The sequence below is a fragment of the Idiotropiscis lumnitzeri genome, chromosome 22 (genome assembly GCF_059441095.1).
Source record: "Idiotropiscis lumnitzeri isolate Australia: NSW breed Sydney's pygmy pipehorse chromosome 22, RoL_Ilum_1.0, whole genome shotgun sequence".
Taxonomy (NCBI): Eukaryota; Metazoa; Chordata; class Actinopteri; order Syngnathiformes; family Syngnathidae; genus Idiotropiscis; species Idiotropiscis lumnitzeri.
The window spans coordinates 7,196,581-7,218,708 of NC_142412.1; the positions used below are offsets into that span (position 1 = coordinate 7,196,581).

At 42.7% G+C, this 22,128-nt stretch overlaps 1 long non-coding RNA gene across 1 annotated transcript; it reads left to right on the plus strand.

Moving 5' to 3' along the window:
• Positions 1 to 7,801: 7,801 nt before the first annotated feature.
• Positions 7,802 to 11,640, plus strand: LOC148316192 (uncharacterized). The gene is made up of 3 exons (XR_015840270.1): positions 7,802 to 7,917; positions 8,013 to 8,102; positions 11,574 to 11,640. It is a non-coding gene; the product is annotated as an uncharacterized LOC148316192 (long non-coding RNA).
• Positions 11,641 to 22,128: the final 10,488 nt, after the last annotated feature.

Below are 22,128 nucleotides of genomic sequence, written 5' to 3' on the forward strand. Positions count from 1 at the left end.
TTGTCTATTTTGTACCGTTTCCACTCCGATCTACGTAAACTCCACACTGTACTGTGCCACATAACTGTTAAAGTGAGTTGAGGTGCTAGATTTCGAGCAAGGTAACGATTTGCTGTAAAATTGACTTTTTTCTTCAAATGGTTCCTGCGGTCTGAGGCGTTGCGTTCAGGTCGCATTGATGGCAAGGAAGAGAGGACTCACTAGATTCTACTTTTTGGTACAAAACGAGAACATACTTAAACCCCAAAAATATTAAAACATCAAATTCTATGAAACACTATTATTATATGACGTTTTGGCAAAAGGCGTGGCTATTAAGGTGCGGCTTTAATTGACTACTTCTGTCGCCCTCTTCTTCTGTCTCTGCCTGCCCCGGCAGCCGAGGCTTTAATTTATTATTTTTTTTTACACATCCCCACCTCTTGTTGAAGATCCAGACAGCTAAAATTAATCTATGTGTCTATATTAGATGTGTTTATGTTAGATGTCTATGTAAATGCGACAAAAATAGCGAGGGCCCCAAAACAGAAGCTTATTTCTCTCCAGTATCTGGATGGTTGATCCATCCACGATCCTTTTTCTGTACCGCTAATTTTCACTCGGGTGAGCTGGAGCCTATACTAGCTGACGCCCCGTCGTGCCGACCACACCTCTCTAACCATCCATATGATTGGCCCAACAAGAGTGCTTTTCATACTTATATTATTATTATTATTGCAGATGGCACACCGACCAAATTCTAGACAGCACCGAATTTTGTGACGTTTTGGCAAAAGGCGTGGCTATTAAGGTGCTGAAAAGTCCGATTGTACTCTGTGGCAACAAAAGCTCCGGCAACATGACTCAGATGATCCTCCAATATTGTCTCTCGCATCTTTTGGGATCATTATAACCCTGCATCTAGCGGGGGTTCACTGCCATTGGTCAGCCCCTAGTGCAGGCATGTCAAACTCAGTTTGGCTCTGGGGCCGGATCCAGACTTTCTGTTCTCAGGTGGGCCGGATCAGTAAAAGAATGTCAACTCCAAATATTTAGCTTTGTTTTTCAGTACTATGCTTTATCATTCAGCCTACATTTGTAGCCTACCCTACATATTATAATCATGGATGCCGCCGACATTCACTTTATATACATTATTTTGTGTTCCTGTTTGAAGGAAGACAACCTGTGATCAAATGTTTTCATCGTAATTTCTGTAAAATATTCAAAGTTCTGGACTGAGGGAAGTAAACAGCCAATAGCTAAATGGGCTAACGCATCTTGATCTTGACCAACCTTAACTGGGATGTCCTGGTCCTGAGTTCTTGCTGCTGATGGCCGAGAAGTCCATCAGGTCATAACTGTGTCTTTAAGTTGATTGATCCCTAGTGTCTTGCCTACCACTGGGACACAACCGCGACGTGATCACGCTCATTCCCATGGAGGCCGCCGACCTCATGGAACTGGACGACGCCGATGAGGAGAGCAACGTGCTGGACGCGTCCGACCTCATATTGATAATTTCACTTTTATGACATGTTTGGGGGCCATTGAGATCTGCAAGCGAGGCGAGACGAAGAGGTGGAAGGAAGCAAGAGTGAGGACTGTGTGATGATTATCTGGATCGAGTGACACCCATGTTATAATGGTTGCAGGTATTGGTGGATTGGACGATACGCTCAAGTGGGACATGCGAGTGATCAGCAACATTTCATGAAAGCCGTTTCGAAGTTTTCACTTAAGATTTCCTTCGCCGCAATGGGTGAGTCATCTGCTCGCACTGACGACGGATTCGACCTGAAGACATCTTAATGTTATTATTAACAAAGCAAACACATTCAAGAGAGCATTACCAGGTGCGAGATTGTGAAAGGACTAAAATAAGTCATGCCATTCTGCACATTCATTGTTTTTCTTTTTTCCAAATATTTTTTTTAATTTAATTTAAAAAAAAAAGTACTGAGTCCGGCATTTTTCCGAGATGTAAGATTTTCAATGGGCTCTGTCTGAGGTGGGATTCCGCATTGGATTCCCAATTACTGTGCATTGTGTGGGTATGTCTGTTTATTAGATAAACTATTTAGCAGGGTTTTGAGGAAAAGGATGGAAAATATATATAATATGTATAATTATGTATTGAAACAAGTAAGGTTTTGTTTTGGTTACATTCGTTCATTCAAATTAATGACTTTCCGGGCTTCAGGATGCCTTTCTACACTATATAAAGGTGGAAATGTACATTGGAAACGTTTAGGCTATAGGGGGAATGCCTGGATGTATTTTACCATTTACGATTTAGTTCTGCCCGTCTTTCTGGCGCACCTAATTTGCCACTTCTGTATCAGGAGCCTGATAAATAGATCTGAATGTCAACACTTACTTTCAGATTGGGTTTAACTAGGGCAGACTACATTTACAGTGAGTCACGGCGACCACATGGTGGCAAATGTTTTGACAAAACCAGCAACAAAAGTTTCTTCTTTTGACCCATTCTGGATGTCTATTGATCAGCCAAATAAAGGCCCCGAGGTCTGCACAGACAAAGGTCTCTGTTAAATGCGCCTGACTCCGTCGCACCTTTAAAAACTAAAACTTGTCCAGGGGCAGGGTAGCGCGGGCCCGCGCGGGTTCCCTCATTTCTTCTAAGTCCCCTTTCCAGCGGGGAACTTTCAAACATTGTATCCGACCGAACACAGAACCCTCAGCAGCAGCAGCAGCAAGCACAGCAGTCGTTGGTAGATGTCTCTTTGCTTTGTGTCCTTAAGTTTCTTTCTTGCAAGTCTCACAGAAGGACCATGTCGGACCTTTTTATTTTTATTTCAGAAACCCCTGCAAAACTCCATTTTGCCTGCTATAATTTTCGTTTGCTTTCGCACCTGTCCATGTCACACTTTAAAGTTGTCTTCGACACTTGGTCCATTTGATTGTCCAGTATTTCCCTTATGAGATAATTTTCAGCTCGCACTGTACACATTTGATTTGCTAATAATAACTTTTTTATCATTTTTGACCCCCGAAACATGCACAAAAACTCACCAAACTTGGCTATAAATAAATAAATAAATAAAATACTGTAGTTGTATCAAATGACACTGGGAAAATATTCGGGGGCATTGTAGTTTCGCCGTGATTGTCCAGTATTTCCCTTATGAGATAATGCCTCACATAGCAAATGTGTGTGACTGAAGTGACAAAATGGACGCCGGCATGGCGATGGTTAAGGAGATGAGAGCATGCCCAATGGTTCCGTCTTTATCAGCTGATGTTCCATGAGGGCGTGCCAGGGTTAAATGGCAGCATTATCGAACCTTTATTAACGGTACAAGTCTTTTTTAAATGACATCATATGCCCCCGAATATTTTTTGTCGCTGGAGGTGGCGTTAAGACAGTTTAATAAATTATTCAATAAATGTTCCTTATTGTTTCTATGTATTAGAGCCGTGTTCCAGGTACTGTCATCCCATTGTGTGCTGCCCTAGATTGCCGCCGTAGCAATGAAATATTTTTACAAGTATAAAAATTCCTGTTAAGCTCACTCAGTTTAAATTGTGTTCAACGATCAAAGAAAGCTATTTGGTGATTTCACATTAGCATTTAAATTTCTATAATGATTCAGGTTTGATGCATGTCATATTTATGTCAGCAAAGCGCTAAGAGGTGATTGAATAAATGAATCAAGAAAACCCTGGTACAGCGGCTCGACACTGAGTCCCTCATCCTGAAGCCTGGGCAGTCATTAATTTGATTGTCCAATATTTCCCTTATGAGATAATGCCTCTCATTGCAAATGTGTACAGCGTTTTCCTGTAGTATATTTATATTTTCTATATTTGATGAATGAAATCATTGCAAAACATGCGACATTCGGGAAACTACCGAGATTCGCAATGACCATCTTTGAGGGTATTTCATCTCTTCATAGATAGCCTCACTCTGGTCAGAGCTGAAGACGATGTTTAAGCAAAATAACATGAACTACAAAGTGCATCGTAAGCACCAAAAAGGGAAGCTCAGCTTTCCTTAAAATGATCCCAGCCACTCAACTGAAGAAGTGTTTGTTCCATTGACTAAATCTGCGCTAGAACACCTTCATCTTGATGATGAAGCGTTGCGTGAAGCCTCAGTCACCTGGATTTCGGGCGAGCTCCCTGGTCAGCTGCTCGCTGGCAAGTGGACAAATTCCATTGAGGAGAGTTGGACCGCTCGGCGAAACTACAATGCCCCCGAATATTTTTTATACCCGCGAAGCACTGAACCAGTATCCTAGGCCAAATTTGGGGCATCCTTTACTACTTATCTAAAGCGCCCAACAAAAGTCATCTACCAACCACATTCATGTAAAGTAGGTGACCAGTTAGCAACGTAACAGCGAGAAGACTGCAGCCCCTGCCCAAGCATAGTTCACCATCTTTCGGGTCCCATCGCGCGCGCTCAGGCTCCACGCCTTAGACCTCTCCGCCATCCTGGCACCTGGTAATGCTCTCTTTACTGTGTTTCCTTCAGTCTGGAGAGATGGGTGCAGCTGGTGATGGGGTTTATCTCTAGGGCTAACATGCTTCACTGTGCGAACTGGCTCACAATTTAATGACAGTTGCACCAATGCTTCCAGTGACAAAGTTAAGTGTCTAGCCCCTGTTGCTTATGCCAAATCAACTACAATTTTTTTTCATTCTTCTTTTTTTTAAATACAATAGAAAAAGTGTACAGCGCCAGCAGACAATGAATTTTCAGCACTAAAAAACCGAAACTTCATTAACAGCTAAACTAAACGTTTCCAATGTAAATTTCCACCTTTATATAGTGTAAAAAGACATCCTGAAGCCTGGGCAGCCATTAATTTGATTGTCCAATATTTCCCTTATGAGATAATGCCTCTCATAGCAAATGTGTACAGCGCGAGCTGAAAATACATATATATATGTATATATATATATATGTAAATATATCTATATATGTATATATATATATATATGTAAATATATATATATATATATACACATATATATAAACGATTCATTCTGACGGTTCCAAGACGTTAGGGAGTAGCCATGTGGCCTCTCTGATCCAGCGCTGTTGTTTGTTCTCTTCGGTGCGGATGACCCTGCCCTTCTCCCGGTCTCAACTGCAACTGGTGGTTTGGACACTGGGATACCAACCCCACCAATGTATGGCGTTTATCTCAGGCGTCGGCCCTCCTTTCCACTTTGTACTTGGGTGTCGTTCTTGCACACATTTTCAAAGCAAAACTACAAAATCTTCGAAAAGTTTGGAGTGTCTTTAAAATTAAATAAGATGCATAAATTGGAATTTCTAAAATAGGAAAAGAACTGGAAAAACAATTTTATTTAAAAAATTGGTAATTAAGTAGGCAAAAAATTTGTAATACTTTCAGTATGAAATTATGCTTTTTATACAGTCATTAAATTCAATCATAGCTTGAATAAAATATAATAAAATAAGGAAAAAAAATATGCACGGAATTAAAAGTCCATTTTAAAGTATAAAATTGCGGCTTAAAAGACGATCATTATAATTCAACAGCTGCTACTAAAACTTTTTGTTTCCGAAATACTATATGACGGGGCGCTTTGGTCACTATAATGTACGCCTCCTTCCTCCCTTCATACATTCCTTTCCAGGTCAAGGGTCAGGCCAGGCTGATGTCCTGATTTTTCACATAAGTGAGGAGTGTCTTCAAAGAGCGAGTATCATATGTTCTTCTGGTTGAATAATTGGGGAATCCGATCTTTTCTGCCTTCGACAATGTGATGAAAGTGGAGTAGTCGCTGATGATATCATTGTCACCTTGTGAATGAAAATGTCACTCGGAGAGACTTAACCCGTGCAGCCAGGATTCCGTGACGCAGCCCTTACCACACAATTAATTTTTTAAATTAATCCAGTCAAAATATTTGATGCATTTAACGCATGCGCAGAATGCATCCCATAATCCCACTCAGTGATCTCAGAAAATGTGATTTTTGAGATCGTCAGAACTGTGAACGATGAAGTGAAAAGTGTTAACTGAAATCAAAGTTGAAAAATCAAAATCTAAACAAAAACGCTGTGAGGAATTTCCCCACTGAATTTGTTTCAAAGAAAAGTTTAAGTGAAACTGCCAGTCACCTTCCAAGAAGTATGTATTTTTCTCAGACTCATTACACCAGAACAATAAAAAATCAAATTAATGACTCTCCAGGCTTCAGGATGCCTTTCTACACTATATAAAGGTGGACAAATTGAGTCAGTTCCTCCACTCATTCCCACCAAGATATGGGAAGAGGGAGGAGGGCGTGGCCATTGGGCTGACAAGAAAGGGGTGTTTTGAGAGTAGGAAGGATGAAACCCCCCCTGCCCTCCCCCCGCCAAGCGACATCTTTGTTGACGCCCAGAAAAGAACTCGAGCCACAAACGGTCTCTGCGAGGGGTACCCGTAGTTGTCGTAGGCCAGCTGGGTTGTGCTAAATCATCTTGTTATAAAGTAATTAAATAGGATATCGATAATTTTTTGAAAAGATTCCTTATTCCTTCTTCTAGCTGGTTCAAACAACAAAACACAGCATGACAACGTGGATCAAACATGTGTACCGCAATATGATTCAAGCACTATACATGGAGGATCACGTGACGTAAAAAGTCAAACATAAAAGTGTGTGTAGAAGGAGTTCTACATCAACATGCGTTTTACTTTTGCTCTGTCCAATCATTGCCTCACCTGCTGAAACCCACATTCGGGTATTTTACAAACCAAAAACTTAAATACCTGTACAGCTCTCATTTTTAACTTATTTTCTCTAACCTTTACCCACAAAATTTGAATACAGAAATAAACTCAAAAGGATGGATCGGGGCCCTCGAGGGCAGGCAAAGGTGACTGAATTCTTCTTAGACATAAATGTGTATCATCTACAAATGGATCATTGCTCAATTCTGTCAGTTCTCTTATCTTTCAGGCTCGTTCTACTAATTTTAACAATCAGAAGACTGTATTTTCACAGTTTAGACTATTAAAGGGGAAATCTGTCTGTTTCGATGAACAGGGGATAATTTTGTACCTTACAATACAATACAACTTTATTTATATAGCACTTTTCACAACTTCTGTGATTGAGTGGCCAACGTTGAGACGGGCCGTATCAGGCCCGTAATCAGGTTAAATCCGGCCCGCGAAAAGATTTGGAAAAGTATATATATAAAAGTATGGCCCAACTGAACAAACAGCCGCCCCATAATTCACCAAATGGCCAATGTTAGTTGCTCACACGTAAGATACATCTGTAAATCTAATTCAATGGACTTTTACCGTAAACTGATATTTGATATTTATTCCGTTTCAGCACCATGGGAAGCAGAGCCTTCAGTCGCTTTGAAACGCTCCGACACCTGACTTAATTTATTGTGTGTGAAGTATTTCCCTGCAGGGCTTGGCTGCTTTATGGGGCTTCATTTTTCTTGACTACGCCATCCCATGGACAGAAAAATGTATAACATGCTTGGTGCATGCAATAAAATGGTGAGTTGTAAATCATGCTCTGCCCACCAAACAATATGTATTTGAAGAGTGATTTTAATTGTTCTGTTTTACTTTGTCTTCTAACTTCTCCAATATTCAGACAGCTCAGGAATTGAAGACTCACGACAGCAATGACATGGGCTTAGGGACTCACGACGGGGATGACGTGGACTTGAAGACTCACTACGGTAGGGTAAGCCTCCTCCCTATAAAAAACAGCCTTCACCAAAGACATGCGGGACCACCGTCGTGAGTCTTCCAATCCACGTCATCCCCGTCGTGAGTCTTCCAGTCCACGTCATTACCGTCGTGAGTCTTTCAGTCAACATAATAACAGTCGTGAGCCTTCCAGTCCACGTCATCACCGTCGTGAGTCATCAAGTCCACGTCCTCAATACCGAAGCGACACGATGTCACCTTCTTAGTGAGTTGCACTCCTATTCATGGCCACCAAACTGTCACTCTAGTTCGCTCCCTACACTTAGTCAGCCCCTGATGTCCCTCGTGTAATTGTTCTAGAACATCTGATCTGAGTCCTGTGGGGAGCACCAGGCGGTCTTTGCCATCAAGTTCTGACAGATGTGCTCGGACTGAGTGGAATCTCGGCAGGTGTGTGTGGAAAAAGGCATCCTGAAGCCTGGGAAGTCATTAATTTGATTGTCCAGTATTTCCCTTATGTGGAACCGTAATAAGCGCAGCAGATGGACAAATGGACAGATGTTGCCAGCCCAAAGTTTACGACCATCAGGCCCATCTGTTGCCGCTGAACCTGGCGCCTCCCTCGACCCTCCTCCACCGCCACCATCATTAATCCGTCCCTCTTCCAACTTCCTCGTCATGGCCGTCCACCACCCCCCAACTGCCATGTCTCGCCGCCATCTTTCTGCTTCAGATGCCCAAAGGAGACGAATCACCCCACCACAAATCCTGGCACCTGGTAATGCTCTCTTGAATGTGTTTGCTTTGCTCTTGCTTGGTACTTTCAATGGGCTCAGCAGGTCATGTGGTGTATTTGCAGCTCGTAGATCTGAGCTGTAACGAGCTGACGAGTTGAGCGTGAACCGTACACGGGAGACGTGGTCGCCGTGCCCATATCAACATTTTTCTTTCTTGCACATTCTTAAGCAATCATAATTTCTTTACTTTTACTTTTTTGCTTTTTTTTTTTTTGGAGGTCTTGAAAGCTTTTTGATGACAGACTTGGACGTGGACTTGAGCGATGCCGTGTTTGATGACTTTCAACAAGATTCTTTTCATTTTTTTTTTCCTGAACGGAAGTAATTTTGGAAATGCAAGGATTCATGTAGTATGTCCACGCCTCAGACAGAGCCCATTGAAAGTACAAAGCAAACACAGTCAAGATGAGCATTACCAGCTTCCAGGATGGCGGAGCGGTCTAAGGCGTTGCGTTCATGTCGCAGTCTCCCCAGGAGGCGTGCTGATCGAAACCCGAGCTGCAGTGTTCTTAAAGCGTTAAACCAAACGTTTCCAATGTAAATTTCCACCTTTATATAGTGTAGAAAGGCATCGGAAAGGCTGTTATGTCTGAGCAAGATGCAGAGAGGGGGGGAAACAAAAAAAACGACGTGGGTTCGAATCCCACCTCAGACAGTGCCCATTGAAATAGGTGCGAAGTAGTGGCACACCTTCAAAAATGCTTAAAAAAATATATATACATATATAGTAGAGAGGGGGCCCGTCCCACTATTTGAGAAGCACTGGTGTAACAATGGACTTTGTGTAGAAATTATTATTGGGGCCCGAGCAGCGACACAATGTGTGTTGAGTTGAAACAAAAAATGTTGCCAAAAAAATAAAATAATAATAATTGTGTCATTACAGTATGTTTTTAGAAAAAATAAAATTATATAGTGCGACCTTTCTGATTAAAATAACTAAATTTGATTTTTTTTGGGTTGAGGTTAGAACGGATTACGGGGTGAGGCCTGCGCGACGCTCAAGTGCATGCTCGCGTGCGTCATCAATAAACATCAGCGGGCCCGAGCAGCGACCGCTACGAGGTCCCCATTGTTTTTGTGGAAATTATTATTATTATTATTATTAGGGCACAATATAAAGTAATGTGGTGTCGAAATTCATTTTACGCCTGTTCAAATTCGCCACAATTTCTGCGCGCCACGGAAGCTATAAACGACTTCATTCGGGCCCCCGTGGACTAAAATCAAAATAAATGCAGGAATTGCATATTGACTGTTTTTTTATTGTCCAACTGGTACACTTTACTTTCAATGAAAAATAAAAGTAATCTCCAAAATGTTGCATTTGCGCCGTTGAATGTAAACAAAAAACATTGTCTGTTATGTAACTTGGATTTCCGCCTAACCCTGACCTAGGAATTTCCAAACATATCCCACTGAGAGCCATAGAAAGAAAAATGGCTTATTTTTGTATAATAAATATAATAAAATCTAAAAAAAAAAAAAACATACATTAACCATTGATGTAAGCAGAATAATATAATGAGAAATAATCCGGGGAAGTCATTAATTTGATTGTCCAGTATTTCCCTTATGAGATAATGCCTCACATAGCAAATGTGTACAGTGCGAGCTGAAAATGCATTTTCAGCACTAAAAAACCAAACTTTTATAACAGCTAAACCAAACGTTTCCAATGTAAATTTCCACCTTTATATAGTGTAAAAGGACATCCTGAAGCCTGGGCAGTCATTAATTTGATTGTCCAATATTTCCCTTTTGAGATAATGCCTCTCATAGCAAATGTGTACAGCGCGAGCTGAAAATGCATTTACAGCACTAAAAAACCAAACTTTTATAACAGCTAAACCAAACGTTTCCAATGTACATTTCCACCTTTATATAGTGTAGAAAGGCATCCTGAAGCCTGGAAAGTCATTAATTTGATTGTCCAGTATTTCCTTCATGAGATATTGCAACACTTAGAAAAAGTGCGAGACCTGAACCTTTTCAAATGAGAGCGCGCCGCTGCCGGAGGTGCCGCTGCCCCAACTGCCAATCCGCGTCCACCTCCGGCGGAAGCGACGAGCCGGGCAAGAAAAAGCAGCACGTGTGCCACATCCCGGGCTGCGGCAAGGTGTACGGCAAGACGTCGCACCTGAAGGCGCACCTGAGGTGGCACTCGGTGGAGAGGCCCTTCGTGTGCAACTGGCTCTTCTGCGGCAAGAGCTTCACGCGCTCGGACGAGCTGCAGAGACACCTGAGGACTCACACCGGCGAGAAGCGCTTCGTGTGCCCGGACTGCTGCAAGAGGTTTATGCGGAGCGACCACCTGGCCAAGCACGTCAAGACGCACCAGAACAAGAGAAGCAAGTGCGCCGACAAGGCGGCGGTGGAGCAGGTCAAGAGGGAGGACTCGAGGAATCATTTTCTGTGACCCGAGCAGCGACCGCTACGAGGTCCCCATTGTTTTTGTGGAAATTATTATTATTATTATTATTAGGGCCCGAGCAGTGACTGTGTCTTTCGGAGGCAAAAGGTTTAGCTGGACTTTTAGAGACGTAGAAGTTAGATCATTTCTTTGTGCACAATTGTTGATTGTTAAAGACGTGCCAATATCAACGGCTAAAAAAACGAAACTTCATTAACAGCTAAACTAAACGTTTCCAATGTAAATTTCCACATTTATAGAGTGTAAAAAGGCATCCTGAAGCCTGGGAAGTCATTAATTTGATTGTCCAGTACACAATTCGTTGGGTATGTGGTATACACTAAAACAATTGCCTTGGAGCAAGTGAACACAACACGTCTCACACTGTATACATGCTGTAGAAGGGCTGGGCTTTTTTTAACATTTCTCGAGGGCCATGGCGAGCCATTTCAAAAAAGCTGCTTTTGTCTTACGGCCCCGCCCGTTGCGTATGAGACGGTGAGTCAGCGACGTGTGAGCACTGTCAAAAAAAAACAAAAACAAAAAAAAAAAACACAACAGCATGAAAATTTGCATAAGTTTTATTCATAGTTGTCCTTGTGGGGTCTTGTTCACTCGATGAAAAATTTGAAAATGTATTTATCTAAAAAGAAAGCTGAATTTCCAAAGGAGCAGAATAATTTTATTGGTTATTTGCTGTCAATGTTTCAGAAAATGGAAACGGAAACATGGACCTGAAAGTCATTCATATTGAACGCAACGCCTTGGACCGCTCCGCCATCCTGGCACCTGGTAATGCTCTCTTGAATGTGTTTGCTTTCTTCTTGCTTGGTACTTTCAATGGGCACTGTCTGAGGCGGGATTCGAACCCACGCCTCCTGGGGAGACTGCGACCTGAACGCAACGCCTAAGACCGCTCCGCCATCCTTGCAGCTGGTAATGCTCTCTTGACTGTGTTTGCTTTATCTGAAAAGGAACTGTTACTTTTTCAAGGCAACACTGCTCATACATATGTATAAGGATTTGACATGTTGCTAATGTGTTACAAAAACAGTCTAGAAAAATCAAAACTTTTGGTTTTCTATTCTTCATGTAAGTCAAAAACTTGTGTTTCTTATGTTTTCAGTCTGTGGATTCTTCTAACAACAAGACATTCAGCCTCCACATGACGGAAATAGCGGCAGCCGGCACGACCGACAATCCGTCGTCCGACTGGGGGCTCCTTTAGCCCACCCATGCCTCTGATCCCCATCCCTCGGCGGGTGCGCAGCTTTCATGGCCCCCGTCCAAACTCGGCTTTTCAAATGAAAGCCGTAGATCATGCAGTTATGTGCAAAAGTCCGCTCCCGGAGATGCTTTGGCCTCTTTGAGTTCCTTTGAGCCAAGGCGGCGTCGTCGTCGGCCGTGTCTCCAAAATTGACGTCCTTCAAGATAAGTGAGCCGCCCGGGGTCAGAGTGCGTCTGGAGTCTTTGTCAGTCGCTGTTTAAAAAAAGCCTCGTCGTCCTCTTTGGAAAGTTTTCCCAGAGGCAATAACCTTTATTTGTCCCACAACGGGGAAGATCGCAAATAAATGAATAGATGCAAATTATAATGTCCGACGACGCGCAAGAGTACGCGCTGGAGATCGCCACGCTGATCTCGGGTGCTTTCTTCTTTGGCACCAGGCCATATTCGGTCTGGAGTTCCTCTTGTTGAATCCTGGCTTGTTGCAGGATCTTCCTGGACGAACTCCGGAGCCTCCACGCGGTTGAACTTAGGGGCCACTCGGCCCACCCCGCGCGTGTCGTGCAACGAACCTTTGAAGCTAGCCGAGGAATGCTTTGAAGTGCCATATGCCCATAGATAGCCCATTGAAAGTACCGAGCAAGAACAAAGCAAACACAGTCAAGAGAGAGGTACCAGTTGCCAGGATACCTCATCTCTTTTTTGAATGAATTACTATGATTTGAATTTGTTGGATCTGCAACGCGATGACTGCATTGTCTGTCAACCACAAAGACACAGTTAACAATCTAAAAAAATACAGTGGAACCTCTGGAGTCTTTTCCTTCAAGATGGTCAACTTTTGCTTATGTTGTATTTGAAATAATTTCTTCCCTTGGGAAATATAGACAAAACTGTTGGAGCAGTCACCATTAAACCATTGATTGTTGAAGCTACAGGCATGGTGGCCATTGGGAAATTCAGGACAAGTCCCGAACGGATCATTACTTATTTTTGTGCAACCAACAACATATCAGAGCACAAACTCAGTACATCTAGGAGCTGGACACTTCTATAAATCAATATTTGCGGAGAGTGTGAGTGTAATTCACCCGGAGCTCCGTGCCCGAGGGCCGGCTATGAGAATTGCAATTAATTTAATACATCAGTCGGATTCAAAAGACTCAAGACATTGATCCCCGATAAAGACCACATGCCAACTCATATCTGATATCAGCGACTTGCTGATTATGAGGTTCGAAATCTCTTCAGGTAAACGTTGCAATTAATCTTTGTTTTTTCTCATGCCACTTTTCATCAGCAAATTTCGTGGCCTCTCTATTCATGTAATTCCTTTCACATCAAATTTGAACACACCCAGGGACATTTTAATTTTTTACCTGACATGTTTCGGCGAGTCTTTCGCCTTCTTCAGAGTGTCGCATGAACCGCTATGTGCGCGATAGCAGTGTGATCGTCGTCACTAAACGTTTCCAATGTACATTTCCACCTTTATATAGTGCATAAGCGGGTGCAGCATTGCAGATTTAAAAAGGCTGCAAGTGTGATGTTTAGGGTTGACAACAGTTGGATGATTTGCAAGTGGAGCAATGATTGATGGGTACATCTTTGTTTCTAGAGGTTCAGCCATGATTTTGGCTTCAGGTTAATATTTTGAATAAGCCTGCATTCCTGTTTTGAAGTTAACGTTTCACAATAGTGTTTCAAATTCGGGTTTGGGGTGTGCGCTCGCTCCCTGCCTGTGCCCGGGGAAGGTGCTCATCTCCGGGCCTTCCGCTGCCTGAGCCTTTGAACCCCGAAGTAGCGAGGGTTCACACTATTGGTGAAGCTGAGGCTGCTGTGACGCGGACTCGAACCGGGGTTGCGGCGGCCACTACACAGAGTACTAACCACTATACGATTCACGGCAGCAAAAAAGTAACATGCCTACTTTGACATAAGGGCACAATATCAAACTGTCACAAACACAATATGAATCTCACAATACGAAAATTACTAAACACACAGCTTTACCTCTAACTTCAGTAAATAAATACTTCGCTGTCCAATTTTTTTTGGAAGTTAACCACATTGTCAACGGCAGCGTTTGGTCCATTTTACACTTGGGTCACAAATGTGCTGGAGCCTATCCCAGGTGACTTTGGGCGAGAGGCGATGTACACCGTGGACCTCTTGGGAAAGTCCCGTTTCCTAAACTGTATGCTGCCTTTCCTTCACATTTGTTGGATTAGATCATCAAGTCAAGGAGAGATGAAATGGTGCTTCCTTTCCAACATTGGAAAGGACAGCACTGTTTCAAATGAATTTGACGTCATTTTCCCTAAGTGATGGCAAATAGTGCTGATCTAAATTTGTAGCTTGAGGAATTTACCTGCAAAATATTTGTTTAATAATAAAATTAAAATCGTGATTATTATCAGGATTATTAGTGATCTGAGTAACAAGTGACTTATTTGGGATTACCAACGTATGAGTCCATTATGGTTCAAAGTGCCCTATTTGTTAGCTGGTGTAGGCTTCAGTACTTCTCCGGGGCGTATGTATGAAATTTAGGCCAATTATCTCAGCAGCCCGCGTTGCGTTCAGGTCGAAGTCTCCCCAGGAGGCGTGTGTTGCAGAGCAGCATGTGCGTTTCGGTAGCGTCAAGGTCGGATAGCGAGCTACATGGCCACATCCCATGCGTACATTCAACATGAACTCATGTGCGCATATTGATCACATTCAGAGCACTGGGCAGAAATCACATCGCGTCAACACCCGCCCTGGACCTTCGCGATGCTTTGTTTTATGAATGGTATTATCCTGGCGATTGTGTTAGGGTTCAGCCTTTTCACCCCCACACTAAGTGGAGGTTTACGTTTTAATAATAATTTGGTTTTTTTGTTATAACATGAATTTCACTCTCTCTCTCCCCGTATATATATATATATATATTCCGGCTCCTGCTCAGGCCTGAGGGAGCATCTGAAGCACTTACCGGGAGTCCATTTGAGCCTGCTACGTTATCTGTGTCACTTTCTCACACTGGTGGAGTGACTGCCCAGGCTTCAGGATGTCTTTTTACTATTGGACAATCAAATTAATGACTGCCCAGGCTACAAAATGCTCGCGCTTGTTTTCAAATTGATTCTTGTCATCAATAAATATAGGCACCTTGAACAAAACACCACAGCTTGCTGACCAGAGGAAACTGTGTCGCTGGACCCATCACTAGTAAACACCAATGGACGCTTTGTTTTTATTGAGACTGTAAGTTTTGGAAAATTATGGCACGCAAGCCCAATTCGGCCGAGCCCATTGAAATGAATGGGGGAATTTTATACGTTTTTGCCTTTTTTCCCCCCCCTCGTTCTTTTTGTATTTTGTTTTCTAGTGTTTATTCCATGTAAAAACGGGGATATTAGCTATACTGTCAGGCATTTGAAAATTTTTTCCATGAAAAATCATTTCATAAACACGACAAATTTTACAAGATTACTAATAAACGTTCCGGCCATCACCGCGCAAGGCTCGAGGCAGGAGACCTGAAGGCCCCGCAGTAGCAAGAGCGGCCCCAGCTGTGTTTTCATCTGCTCGGCTAATTTCCAGCCACGCAAGTGAAGTCCCAGTAATTACCCAGGCCAAGCCGAGCAGGCGGGAGTGGCCCACCACCTCATCACATGGATTCACAACTACCTCACAAACCGGCCACAGTACGTGAGAACACAGGACTGTGTGTCTGACGTAATTTGTCGAATTAAAAAAAAAAAAAAAAGTTGTTCGACGCACTTGATGACATTCTTTGACATCAAACTACTATGAAGTATTTAAATGTATGAGTCACACAGCTAAACCAAACGTTTCCAATGTAAATTTCTAGTCTGAAACACATCACATTGATTTCAAAACAAAGATTTCGAGACAGGTTCGACAATGATCGAAATCATTTCCATCCAGGCGGGATTCCAAATACTGTCATTAACATCAATGGCGTCGTGGAAATATACCAACAAGTCATGTTGAATTAGCGTGAGGATGTTCCCGCTGCCGGGGCGTACGCCTCCTTCCATCCTTTCTGGGAAAACAAACCTTGTCAACAACCTTTAATTTTTGCAGGCTCTCCATCCTAATTACAAACAAAAAAGAGGATCACTCTGAGTTCTTTTTTGCAGGATGTCTGCGTGACACTTTTTTGACCGAGTGCAATTATCTCGCCGCAAGACAGTGCGGTCAGCAAAACGACAGTGCCCCCGAATATTTTTTAGACCCACGATGTCACAAGAATGAATCTGCACAGAAAAAGGTCGATGACGTGGACTTGAAGACTCACAACTGCATTGGCGTGATGACTTTTTTTTTCTAAGACTGTTTTCACAAGACACATTTTTTTTTATCCCAAATTGCTCGCAGCTCTAGTTTTTAATTAATTTTTTTAAATCAATGGTGATGACAGTGAAATATGTCTTGTCTGGTATCATGTTTGAAATAAACTATTTTGGGATCATATGTGGGATAGTTACGGTTGAAATTTTTAATTTAGGCATTTGTAAACATTTCATAAATCGTAGCTAATAATATTTTCCCTCATCATCATATTATACACACAGTGCCGCCAAGTGGAATCAAAAATTTGGAAAAGGTGAAAAACTGAACTAGAAGTTGAACTATAAAAAGAACAAGAAAGAGAAACGCAAAAAAAAAAGAAAGACTTCTTCTTGAGAAACTTTTATTTAAAAAAAGGAAGGTTCTTGGAACATTTATTTCCCGGTCATAAAGTTCCTGTGGCCCAGGTGGTTTGCATCTCCCCCGACACTCATAGTTCCTGGTAATTTATGCAAATGATATGACGGGGGCGGGGCATCAAAGTTTTCACGGGGAGAGTAATGGCTGACAAAGCTGCTAGTGAGCAAGAACTAAGTCATTCTAAACTGTTACTTTACTTCTGGAAATAATTCAATAGTTTACTTTTTTGTGACTGCCCAGGCTTCAGGATGTCTTTTTCCACTATATGGACTAAAACCCTTTTTTTAGTTTTAGTTGGTCAGTTCATTGATTTCATACATGAGACAGCTTGAAACCTTGGCGTCAGTTAACACTTTATTCGGTTAAACTTAGGGGCCGCTTGGCACCGCCCGTGCCCGGGGAAGGTGCTCCTCTTCGGCTTACTATATATATATATATATAGATATATATATATATATATTGTATATTTTTTTTAAGCATTTTTGAAGGTGCGCCGGCGGGTCATGGGAATAACGCCGCCGGATCGCGAGTCTGGTTCATGAAGCAAATTTGAAGCTTCATTTTCATAGAAAAAGTGTACAGCGCCAGCAGACAATGAATTTTCAGCACTAAAAAAACGAAACTTCATTAACAGCTAAACTAAACCTGCCTTGGCAGTGTGGTCCAATTCAGACAGACTGGAACGGTGGTCAACGTGTTAGTGATTAGTTTGTTAGCAATGTGGCAGTCCATGGCTGTTAGTTTAGCAATTCTCACATTATTCAGCGGAAAGTCGATTTTAGCTTCATGCTCATCCAAACACTGAAACAAATCTCAACCTTTTTTTCTTGAGAAAACGACACAACAAGTGGTGGTCAAATCAATAAAAAAGCGGAGTTGTTCGAAACAACGGCGCGCAGCCAGGTTGTGGGCGTTGAGAAGTCGAACAAGTGTCAGCGGCGTTGGCGGAAGCACGTCAGCCCACAGAGAGACTTTGGAGACAAACATCCAGAGAAAACACAGCCCCAGAGAGACAGACGCACGCGCTAACGAGGCACAATCCAAAGCAGAGGATCAACAAAGTCAACAAAAAGTGAAAAGGGGGACTGAGGTGGGCATCGTGATGACAGAAAAGTTGCCAGCGCCCTTGAAGCTGCTCATGCGAACAAAGCAGACATCTTGGAGGGACAGGGAAGACGTTGAACTGTTAACTTGACAGATATGCGCATATTTTAATGCTGGCCCTGCAACGAACAGATGCAGCTCGCTCTTTGGCATGTGTTGATCTTTTTTGCTTTAACTTTTCATTAAACATAACTATCAACAAACAGCAGGAAATGAATCCCATTAATGATCTGATATGGAACAATATCCAAGTGTCACGATATGATAATTATCCCAAGCAAGAACAAAGCAAACACATTCAAGAAAGCATTACCAGGTGGCAGTCTCCCCAGGAGGCACACACGCATAGAGGTGCGCAACACCACCACTTTTTGATGTTTTGTACACCGCCCCCTAAGTTTAACCGAATGGAAGCTCCGGAGTCCTTAAATTTGAAAATGCGCAGTGGATATTGGCAGGCCCCAATTTTAGCCCCAGTGTTTGTCCCAGGTCTTAAGATGCTACAGACAGAATTTTAAGGCAATCAGATGAAGCCTTTAGGATCAGGGTGAAAATTGATATTGATTGGCTTACGATCCGCAATACGTTTGCCTCGCTCAAACAAATTGGAACGCAAAAGACTGTAAATATCGCCGTCGGGGGCAAATGAAGTAACTGTCAAAATGTCTTCTCCCTGTCAAGAGACGAGCAGTCGCGAAGCCTGCCACTATCAAGAGGGGAAATCCACAAACTGTCGTCATTTTCAATTGCCAGCTCAAATTGATGCGGGTTGACTTTGATGATTTTTTCATGCCCGGATGGAATGAGTAGAGAAAGGTGCTTAAAAGAAAATACAATATATATAATAAATATATATATATATAACCATGTTTGTAATCATCTCCACACCAGAATTGTTTGCCGAGTTCATACCTGTCGGCCCCTAAGTTTAACCGAATGGAAGCTCCGGAGGAGGAGGGCATGCTCGCGTCACAGTAAGCCGAAGAGGAGCACCTTCCCCGGGCACGGGCGGTTCCAAGCGGCCCCTAAGTTTAACCGAATGGAAGCTCCGGAGGAGGAGGGCATGCTCGCGACACAGTAAGCCGAAGAGGAGCACCTTCCCCGGGCACGGGCGGTGCCAAGCGGCCCCTAAGTTTAACCGAATGGAAGCTCCGGGGGAGGAGGGCGGGCGTGTGTCACAGTTAAGCCGAATTGGAGCACCTCTTCCGCCCGGGCACGAGCGGAGCGCGAAGCTGTCAGTTATGAATGAATAAATGAATAAATAAATAAATAAATAAAGAATGGCACCTTTCATTTCACAGGGCACACCGGACGGCGTACCAGCAGGTAAAAGTCGGAGTAATTAAATAAATACAAAAAGAATGGCTGGGGAATAAAAAAATAATACGTTTTAATAATAATTTGTTTTTTTTGTAAGAACATGAATTTCACTCTCTCTCTCTCTCCCCGTATATATATATATATATATATATATATGTTTATAGATATATATATATATATAATAATATATATAATAATAATATTAATATTCCCTTTATTAGTCCCACAATGGGGAAATTCGAGATTCGAACCCAGGCCTCCTGGGGAGACTGGGTCCTGAACGCGGCGCCTTAGACCACTCAGCCATATATATATATATATATATATACATATATATCTATATATATATATCTATATATATATATATATATATATATTTTTATTACATTGTATTTTTTTTTAAAAAAGGTGTAACTCAATCAAATCATATCGGTGTGTGTGTACCCGCTCCCATAAAAATGGAGGCGTGGGTTCGAATCCCGCCTCAGACATTGCCCATTGAAAGTACCAAGCAAGAACAAAGCAAACACATTCAAGAGAGCATTGTTGCAACAAACCAGCCCAGAGTGTTACAATGTCGAAAAAATATTCGGGGGCATTGTAGTTTCGCCGAGCGGCAGCGGCACCGTAATAGCCACGCCCTTTGAAGAATGCGACCTGAACGCAACGTCTCGTGCAGTACGTGAAAATTAAAATAAAAACAAATTTTTGAGAATATGGAAGCAAGATCACCTTCCGAATGCAATATTTGCGGCACCTGCACGTCGGCGTCGCTCGCGCTAGCTGTAGCCAGCTCACCAGGACTCAATCCCACAGGAGCGCAGCAGAGAAGAGAGGATGGAGTGATAGGTCAGTCCTGTCCCGAGACTCTTGGCTTTCAATTCATCATGGGCCGAATTTGTGCACCAAATATTGCAATATCTCATGAAGGAAATACTGGACAATCAAATTAATATTCTGTTCATGTAGTCAATAGTTCTGTCCTGTTGAAACAAAGTGTTGCCTATTGATATTTATCTGTTTCGTACCATGTTAAATTATTGTGATAATTATTGTCACAAATCATTGATGTGGCATTTCGAAATAAAAGGCAGGAAAAATATCAAAATGAATATGCTTTTTTTCCGCCGTACTACAATAAAGTGTAATTGCACATCCACTCCAGTAGTTGGCAGTGGTGCTTTCCTCACCCACCCACCTCTGCTGGTCACAATGAATTTCTTGCTGGATGTATTTTATTCGATATTTTTTAATTTCACTTTTTGTTTAACAGATTAGAGAGCAGAATCGGTGCGACGTGACGACGTCAGGGCCGCGCTCACAGCACCTCGCTGGCATCCCAATTGATCAACGGGGCTGCTTTATCAAACATTTCTAGGGGTCGCTACATCGCGGATGCCACCAATCGCTTCGCAGACAATTTTTTTGACACAAACCCCAGTGGTCTTCACCGCAAGAAACTGCGATGGAGACCATCGTTGGGTTTTTACTTCCACCTGTACTAATATTTGTTCTAATTAACAACATGGAAAAAAGGATGTAGAGGAACCACAGGCCCAAGAACAGCAAGCTTGTGTATTGACGCGTGACCTTTGAAGTTTGCCCACCCCTGCTCAAGACTCACCTTTTTTGTTTGGCTTTTAAATAATTTATCTTAGTCTTTTAATTCAGGATTGTCATTTAACTGACAGCTTCGCGCTCCGTTCGTGCCCGGGCGGAAGAGGTGTTCCAATTCGGCTTAACTGTGACACACGCCCGCCCTCCTCCCCCGGAGCTTCCATTCGGTTAAACTTAGGGGCCGCTTGGCACCGCCCGTGCCCGGGGAAGGTGCTCCTCTTCGGCTTACTGTGTCGCGAGCATGCCCTCGCGTAAAACTTTACACACACATCAGGCCGAGCAAATTTATCAATATTTTATAAGTTAGAAGATTTCCTTCGCCGAAATTTGCCTGAATTAAAAAAAAAAAAGAGAAAGCGCCACCTATTATAATGGCTGCGCGCTACATCTGACAGAAGGTGGTGTTAATTATGGTTTGTGGAGCAGAAGGTCGTTTAGGGGCCGCTTGGAACCGCCCGTGCCTGGGGAAGGTGCTCCTCTTCGGCTTACTGTGACGCGAGCATGCCTTAATTCATTGAAAAACTGGTGCAGAGGTTGAAGGTGAGGAATATTCCTCGAAGCATGGATGAAATTAGAGCCAGTCTTTCTTGATGTTCTTTCGTATTAACTCCATCTGAACAATCTAATGAGATCCAATCCAAAATTTGTATATATAAAAAAAAAATGGAGCATAGTGAGATGGAAAGAATGACAAGAAAAGCATTGTTTTGGGAAGTGCAGGCCGATGCGAGTCGGATGCCTTTCTACACTATATAAAGGTGGAAATTTACATTGGAAACGTTTGGTTTAGCTGTTATAAAAGTAGAACAACTTACAAAGGATGTGTAAACATGGGGGAAGTCCTCAGTCCGTGTGCCGTGGCATCTTAAAACATGACGAAATGAAGGGTGTCTGTTGTCTGATTGGGCGTTCTATGCGCTGTTTGCAGCTTTTTTTTTTTCTTTTAATGCGGGAGCTTGACTAATTTGCAATATCCTGGCAGAGCGGTCTAAGGCGTTGCGTTCAGGTCGCAGTCTCCCCAGGAGGCGTGGGTTGAATCCCACCTCAGACAGTGCCCATTGAAAGTCCCAAGCAAGAACAAAGCAAACACATTCAAGAGAGCATCGTCGGACCCGAGTCATAGGAAGTGCCGTGTTGCGCTGGTGGACGGCCGGGTGTGGGCCCGACGCTCCAGCGCCATCCATTTTCAGGGCTAGTTGATTCGGCAGGTGAGTTGTTACACATTCCCCTTTCCAGCGGGGAACTTTGAAACATTGTATCCGACCGTAAATAAAGAAT